Below are 9,346 nucleotides of genomic sequence, written 5' to 3'. Positions count from 1 at the left end.
GCTCAGATAGTAAAGCATCTGCCTATAATGCGGGAGACCCGGGTTCAATCCTTGGGTTGGGAAGATCTCCTGGAGAAGGAAATGGCAACCCACTTCAGTAATCTTGCCTGGAAAATCCCATAGATGAAAGAGCCTGGTAGGCTACAGTCCATGGGGTCACAAAGAGTCGGACACAACTGAGCGACTTCACTTCACTTCACTTCAAACCAGCTTTAAAACAAATCTCAAAGAAACTTCTCTAGATAAGAATTACAAGAGAAAGAAAAGACCTATCAAAAAATCCCCAAAAATAATAAAGTAAAAGGTAAGGTGATCAGACATATCAATAATTACCTAAAATGTAAATGGTTTAAATGCTCCAACAAAAGACACAGACTGGTTGAATGGATACAAAATCAAGATCCTAATATACACTATCTGAGCTTCCCTGGTGGCTCTGTGGTACAGAATTCACTTGCCAATGCAGGAAATGTGGGTTCGAGTTCTAGATTAGGAAGATCACCTGGAGAAGGAAACGGCAACCCATGCCAGTACTCTTGCCTGGGATATCCCATGGACAGAAAGCCTGGCAGGTTATGGTCCATGGGGTCACAAGGAGTCAGACATGATTTAGTGAATGAAAACAACAGCAACAAGCTATCCTATCTACAAGAGACACACATAAATCCTAAGGAAAGATACAGACTAAAAGTGAGGAGCTGGGAAGAGATGTTCTATGTAAGTGGAAATCCAAAAAAAGCAGGAATAGCAATAATACTATCAGATAAAATAAACTACAAAAAAAAGACTATTAAAAGAGATAAGAAAGCCTTCCTCAGTGATCAATGTAAAGAAATAGAGGGATACAATAGAATGGGAAAGACTAAGAGATCTCTTCAAGAAAATTAGAGATAGCAAGGGAACATTCCATGCAAAGATGGGCTCAATAAAGGACAGAAACAGTATAAATCTAACAGAAGCAGAAGATATTAAGAAGAGGTGGCAAGAATACACAGAAAAACTGTACAAAAAAGATCTTCATGACCCAGATAATCACGATGGTGTGATCACTCACCTAGAGCCAGACAACCTGGAATGTGAAGTCAAGTGGGCCTTAGAAATCATCACTACAAACAAAGCTAGCAGAGGTGATGGAATTCCAGTTGAGCTATTTAAAATCCTAAAATATGCTGCTGCTAAAGTGCTGCACTCAATATGTCAGCAAATATGAAAAACTCAGCGTTTGTCACAGGACTGGAAAAGGTCAGTTTTCATTCCAATCCCAAAGAAAGGCAATGCCAAAGAATGCTCAAACTACTGCACAGTTGCACTCATCTCACACGCTAGTGAAGTAGTGCTTAAAATTGTCCAAGCCAGGCTTCAGCAATACGTGAACCGTGAACTTCCTGATGTTCAAACTGGTTTTAGAAAAGGCAGAGGAACCAGAGACCAAATTGCCAACATCCGCTGGATCATGGAAAAAGCAAGAGAGTTCCAGAAAAACATCTATTTCCGCTTTACTGACTATGCCAAAGCCTTTGTGTGGATCGCAATAAACTGTGGAAAGTTCTTCAAGAGATGGGAATACCAGACCACCTGACCTGCCTCCTGAGAAACCTATATGCAGGTCAGGAAGCAATAGTTAGAACTGGACACGAAACAACAGACTGGTTCCAAATAGGAAAAGGAGTACGTAAGGCTGTATATTGTCACCCTGTTTTTTTTAACTTATATGCAGAGTACATCATGAGAAACGCTGGGTTGGAAGAAGCACAAGCTGGAATCAAGATTGCTGGGGAAAATATCAATAACCTCAGATATGCAGATGACACCACCCTTATGGCAGAAAGTGAAGAAGAACTAAAGAGCCTATTGATGAAAGTGAAAGAGGAGAGTGAAAAAGTTGACTTAAAGCTCAACATTCATAAAATAAGATCATGGCATCCAGTCCCATAACTTAATGGGAAATAGATGGGGAAACAATGGAAACAGCAGTTGACTTTATTTTGGGGGGCTCCAAAATCAATTCAAACGGTGATTGCAACCATGAAATTAAAAGACTCTTACTCCTCGGCAAGAAAGTTGTTACCAACTTAGATAGCATATTAAAAAGCAGAGACATTACTTTTTCAACAAAGGTCCATCTAGTCAAGGCTATGTTTTTTCCAGTAGTCACGTATGGATGTGAGAGTTGGACTATAACAAAAGCTGAGTGCAGAAGAATTGATGCTTTTGAACTGTGGTGTTGGTGAAGACTCTGGAAAGTCCCTTGGACTACAAGGAGATCCAACCAGTCCATCCTAAAGGTGATCAGTCCTGGGTATTCACTGGAAGTGAGAGAGTCAATTCCTAGGTACATTGATAAGAAGTCCCGGGGTCCCCAAGGAGATAGGGGTCTGGAATTCTCAAGGAGGAGGAAAGGACAAACGTTTTTTCCCTCTACATTCTTTAGTCTTAGTCACATAAACTGTTTTTATCTTTAAACCTGGAACTAATGATTTTGCAAGTAACAACTCAGTTTGAACTCTGTACTAAGGATTTTTCTCCTTCCTTAGAGCCTTCTGGCTAATCCCGTTATCTTAAAATGTGGATTGTTGGAGTGGGTCTATTAAGATCGTTGCAACCTCAGGACATTCTTCTGATTAATTGTAATAACTAATTGGAAAGTATATAATTCCATTGTTAACATTTCTACTCCCTTCTGATGTCTGAAGCTTTCTCTATCCCTTTTATACTTTAATAAAACTCTATTACACAAAAGTTCTGAGTGATCAAGCCTTGTCTCTGGCCCCAGATTGAATTCTTCTCCTCTGGAGGCCAAGAATCCTGGCATCTTTTGTAGTTCAGCAAAAACCTTTCAGAAGGACTGATGCTGAAGCTGAAATTCCAATACTCTGGCCACCTCATGCGAAGAACCAACTCATTTGAAAAGACCCTAATTCTGGGAATCATTGAGGGCAGGAGGAGAAGGGGACAACAGAGGATGAAATGGTTGGATGGCATCACCGACTCAATAGACATGAGTTTGGGTGAACTCCAAGAGTTGTTGATGGACAGGGAGACCTGGCGCGCTGCAGTTCATGGGGTCACAAAGAGCCGGACACGACTGAGCGACTGAAATGAACTGATTAAAAGAGATAGGAAAGAGACTACACAATGATCAAGGAATCAATCTGAAAAGAAGATATAATAATTGTAAATATATATGCACCCACATAAGTTCAGTTCAGTTCAGTTGCTCAGTCATGTCCAACTCTTTGCAACTCCATGGACTGCAGCATGACAGGCTTATCTCTCCATCACCAACTCCTGGAGCTTGCTCAAACTCATGTCAATGGAGACAGTAATGCAATCCAACCATCTCATCCTCTGTCACCCCCTTCTCTTCCTGCCTTCAATCTTTCCCAGCATCATGGTTTTTTCCAAGGAGTCAGTTCTTTGCATCAGGTGACCAAAGTATTGAAGTTTCAGCTTCAGCATCAGTCCCTCCAATGAATATTCAGGACTTTTTTCTTTTGGATTGACTGGATTGACATCCTTAAAGTCCATGGGACTCTCAAGTGTCTTCTCCAACACCACAATTCAAAAGCATGAATTCTTCGGCACTCAGCTTTCTTTATGGTTCAACTCTCACATCCATACATGACCACTGGAAAAACCGTGGCTTTCACTAAACAGAACTTTGTTTGCAAAGCAATGTCTCTCTTCTTTTTAAAATGCTGCCTAGGTTGGTCATAACCTTTCTTCTGAGGAGCAAGTGTATTTTAATTTCATGGCAGCAATCGCAATGTGCAGTGATTTTGGAGCCCAAGAAAATAAAGTCTGTCAATTTTTCCATTGTTTTCCCATGTATTTGCATGAAGTGATTGGACTGGAAGCCATGATCTTCTTTTTTTTTTTTATTGTGTTTTAAGCCAGCTTTTTCACTCTCTTCTTTCACTTTCATCAAGAGGCTCTTTAGTTCCTCTTTGCTTTATGCCGTAAGGGTGGTGTCATCTGCCTATCTGAGGTTATTGATATTTCTCCCTGCGATCTTGATTCCAGCTTGTGCTTCTTCCAGCCCAGCGTTTCTCATGATGTACTCTGCATATAAGTTAAATAAGTGGGGTGACAATATACAGCCTTGGCGTACTCGTTTCCCAATTTTGAACCAGTCCATCATTCCATGTCAGTTTCCAACTCTTGCTTCTTGACCTGCATACAGATTTCTCAGGAGGCAGATAAGGCGGTCTGATATTCTGATCTCTTTAATAATTTTCCATAATTCATTGTGATCCACATAGTCAAAGGTTTTCATGTTGTCAGTGAAGCAAAAGTAGGTTATTTCCTGGAATTCTCTTGCTTTTTATATTATCCAACAGATGTTGTCAATTTGATCTCTGGTTCCTCTGCCTTTTCTATATCCAGCTTGAATGTCAGAAAATCTTGATTCATGTGCTGTTGAAGCCTAGCTTGGAGAATTTTGAGCATTACTTTGCTAGCATGTGAGATGAGTGCAATTGTACAGTAGTTTGAAGATTCTTTGGCATTTTCTAACATTGGGATTAGAATGAAAACTGATCTTTTCCAGTCCTGTGGCCACTGCTGTGTTTTCCAAATTTGCTGGCATATTGAGTTCAGCACTTTAGCAGCAGCATCTTTTAGGATCTGAAATAGCTCAACTGGAATTTCATCACCTCCACTAGCTTTGTTTGTAGTGATGCTTCCTAAGGCCCACTTGACTTCACACTCCAGGATGTCTGACTCTAGGTGAGTGATCACATCATCATGGTTATCTGGGTCATGAATATCTTTTTTTGTATAGTTCTTCTGTGTATTCTTGCCACCTCTTGTTTGTATCTTCTGCTTCTGTTAGATTTATACTGTTTCTGTCTTTTATTGTGCCCATCTTTGCATGAAATGATCCCTTGGTATCTCTAATTTTCTTGGAGTGTGCTGTAGTCTTTCCCAGTCCATTGTTTTCCTTTATTTCTTTGCACTGATCACTTAGAAAGACTTTCTTGTCTCTCCTTGCTTCTATTGATCCCAACATAGGAGCACCTCAATACAAAAGGTAAATGCTAACAATTATAATAGAGGAAATCAACTGTAACACAATAATAGTGGGGGATTGCAACACCCCACTCACATCAATGGACACATCATCCAGACAGAAAATTTATAATGAAACACAAGTCTTAAATAATTCAGCAGATCAGAAGTACCTAATTGATATTTACAGGACATTTCATCCAAAAGCAGTAGACTTAACTTTTTCTCAAATCCACATGGCACATTCTCCAAGATAGATCACATGCTGGGTCACAAATCAAGCCTTAGTAAACCTGTGAAAATTGATATTGTATGAAGTGCTTTTTATTACCACAATGCTGTAAAATCAGATATCAATCACAGGAAGAAAAAAAAAATGTAAAAAAAAAAAAAAAAAACACACAAGTAGTTGAAGGCAAAACAATTTGATTCTAAATAACCAAGAGGTCATGAAGAAATCAAAGAAATAATATTAATAAAATGATACCTAGAAAAATTACAATGAAAACATGACAACTTAAAGCCTATGGGATGCAGTAAAAACAGTACTAAGAGGGAAGTTTTTAACAACACAAGTCTACCCCCAAGAAATAGGAAAACAGCAAATAAACAACCTAATCTTATACCAGTTTTCATTCCAATCCCAAAGAAAGGCAATGCCAAAGAACACTCAAACTACCACACAATGCACTCATCTCACACTCTAGTAAAGTAATGCTCAAAATTCTCCAAGCCAGGCTTCAGCAATAGGTGAACCGTGAACTTCCTGATGTTCAAGCTGGTTTTAGAAAAGGCAGAGGAACCAGAGATCAAATTTCCAACATCTGCTGGATCATCGAAAAAGCAAGAGAGTTCCAGAAAAACAACTACTTCTGCTTTACTGACTATGCCAAAGCCTTTGACTGTGTGGATCACAATAATCTATGGAAAGTTCAAGAGATGACAATACCAGACCACCTGATCTGCCTCTTGAGAAATCTATATGCATGTCAGAAAGCAATAGTTAGAACTGGACATGAAAAAACAGACTGGTTCCAAATAGGAAAAGGAGTACATAAGGCTGTATATTGTCACCCTGCTTTTTTAATTTATATTGAGAGTACATCATGAGAAACGCTGGGTTGGAAGAAACACAAGCTGAAATCAAGATTGCCAGGAGAAATATCAATAACCTCAGATATGCAGATGACACCACCCTTATGGCAGAAAGTGAAGGGGAACTCAAAAGCCTCTTGATGAAAGTGAAAGAGGAGGGTGAAAAAGTTAACTTAACGCTCAACATTCAGAAAACTAAGATCATGGCATCTGGTCCCATCACTTCATGCCAAATAGATGGGGAAACATTGGAAATAGTGTAAGACTTTATTTTGGGGGGCTCCAAAATCACTGCAGATGGTGATTGTAGCCATGAAATTAAAAGACGCTTACTCCTTGGAAGGAAAGTTATGACCAACCTAGATAGCATATTCAAAAGCAGAGACATTGCTTTGCCAACAAAAGTCCATCTAGTCAAGGCTATGGTTTTTCCAGTGGTCATGTATGAATGTGAGAGTTGGACTGTGAAGAAAGCTGAGCGCCAAAGAATTGATGCTTTTGAACTCTGGTGTTGGAAAAGACTCTTGAGAGTCCCTTGGTCTGCAAGGAGAACCAACCAGTCCATCCTAAAGGAGATCAGTCCTGGGTGTTCATTGGAAGGACTGATGCTGAAGCTGAAGCTCTAATACTTTGGCCACCTGATGCGAAGAGTTGACTCATTGGAAAAGTCTCTGATGTTTGGAGGGATTGGGGGCAGGAGGAGAAGGGGATGACAGATGATGAGATGGCTGGATGGCCTCACTGACACGATGGACATGAGTCTGAGTGAACTCCTGGAGTTGGTGATGGACAGGGAGGCCTGGTGTGCTGCAACTCATGGTGTCACAAAGGGTCGGACACGAATGAGCGAGTGACCTGAACTGAACCTTATACCTAAGGAAAGAGAACAAAAACTACCAAAATTAGAGAAAGACATGAAATCATAAAGATCAGAGCAGAAATACAGGAAAAAGAAATAACAGAAACAATGTTTTTGTTATTTGTCACCCAGTCATGTCGAACTCTTTGCAATTCCATGAACTGCAGCACGCCAGACCTCCCTCTCCCTCCCCATCTCCTAGAGTTTGTGTAGGCTCATTGCATCGGTGATGCTAGCCAACCATCTCATCCTCTGTCATCCCCTTCTCCTCCGGCCCCCAATCCCTCCCAGCATCAGGGTCTTCTCAAATGAGTCAGCTGTTTGCATAAGGTGGCCAACGTATTGGAATTTCAGCTTCAACATCAGTCCCTCCAATGAACACCCAGGACTGATCTCCTTTAGGATGGACTGGTTGGATCTCCTTGCAGTCCAAGGGACTCTCAAGAGTCTTCTCCAACACCACAGTTCAAAAGCATCAATTCTTCAGCACTCAGCTTTCTTTATAGTCCAACTCTCATATCCATACATGACCACTGGAAAAACCATAGCCTTGACTAGACAGACCTTTATTGGCAAAGTAATGTCTCTGCTTTTTAATTTTCTGTCTAAGTTCGTCATAACTTTCCTTCCAAGGAGTAAGCGTCTTTTAATTTCATGGCTGCAATCACCATCTGCAGTGATTTTGGAGCCCAGAAAAATAAATTCAGCCACTGTTTCCACTGTTTTCCCATATATTTGTCATGAAGAAAGGGACTGGATGCCATGATCTTAGTTTTCTGAATGTTGAGCTTTAGGCCAACTTTTTCACTCTCTTCTTTCACTTGAGACCACAATTACCCTGACACCAAAACCAGACAAAGACATCACACACACACTAAATTACAGGCCAATATCACTGATGTGATATTGATAGATTTAAAAATCCTTAGCAAAATTCTAGCACACAGAATTCAGCAACACATTAAAAGATCATACAGCATGAACAAGTGGGTTTTATCCCAGGGATGCCAGGATTCTTCAATATATGCAAACAATCAATGTGATACATCATATTAACAAATTGAAAAATAAAAACCATATGAATATCTCAATAGATGCAGAGAAAGCTTCAACAAAATTCAACAGCAATTTATGATAGAAAGCTCTCCAGAAAAGTAGTATAGAAAGAACCTACCTCACCATAATATAGCTATATCTAGCAAGCCCACAGAAAACATTATTCTCAATGGTGAAAAACTGAAAGTATTTCTTCCAAGATCAGGAACAATACAAGGGTTCACACTATTATTCAATATACGTTTGGAAGTCATAACCATAGCAAGCAAATAAACGGAACCCAGATTGGAAAAGAAGTAAAACTCTCACCGTTTGCAGATGACATGAAACTATATATAGAGTGCCTTAAAGATGCCACCATAAAATTACTAGAATTAATCATTCAATTTAGTTAAGTCACAGAATATAAAATTAATACACAGAACTTCCTTACTTTCCTATACACTAACCATGAAAACTCAGAAAAAGTAATTGAGGAAAAAATCTCATTCACCATTGCAACAAAAATAATAAAATGCCTATTATAAACTTACCCAAAGAGTCAAAAGACCTGTATATACAGAAAAGTATAAGACATAGATGAAAGAAATCACAGATGACACAAACAGATGGAGAGATATATCATGTTCTTGGATTGGAGGAATCAATATTGTAAAAATTCAATGCAATCACTATCAAACTACCAATGGCATTTTTACAGAACTAGAACAAAAAGATTCACAATATTTATGGGTAATCAAGGAGCCCTGAATAGCCAAAGCAATCTTAAGAAGGAAAAACAGCTGCTGGAATCAACCTTCCTGACTTTAGATTATACTACAAAGCTGTAGTCATGAAGACATTTTGATACTGTCACAAAACCAGAAATACAGACCAATGGAACAAGACAGAAAGCCCAGAAAGAAACACATCTACCCATGGATATGTTATCTTTGACAAAGGAGGCAGGAATCACAAATGACAGAAACTATAAAACTCTTAGAGGACAACATAGGCAGTATACTCTTGGACATAAACCACAGAAAGTTCCTCTTTGATCCACCTCCTAGAGCAATGGAAATAAAAACAAAACTAAACAAATGGGACCTAATTTACCTTAAAAGCTTTGTACAGCAAATGAAACAATAAATAAGATTTAAAAACAACCATCAGAATGGGAAAAAATAATTGCAAGTGAAGCAACTGACAAAGGATTAATCTCCAAAATATATAAGCAACTCATACAGCTCAATATCAGAAAAACAAATACTCCAATCAAAAAAAAGACAGAAGGCCTAAATAGATATTTCTCCAAAGAAGACATACTGATGGCCAATAAGCACATAA

This window comes from Bos indicus, chromosome X (genome assembly GCF_029378745.1).
Source record: "Bos indicus isolate NIAB-ARS_2022 breed Sahiwal x Tharparkar chromosome X, NIAB-ARS_B.indTharparkar_mat_pri_1.0, whole genome shotgun sequence".
Lineage (NCBI taxonomy): Eukaryota > Metazoa > Chordata > Mammalia > Artiodactyla > Bovidae > Bos > Bos indicus.
Note: the sequence above shows the minus strand (reverse complement) of the source record.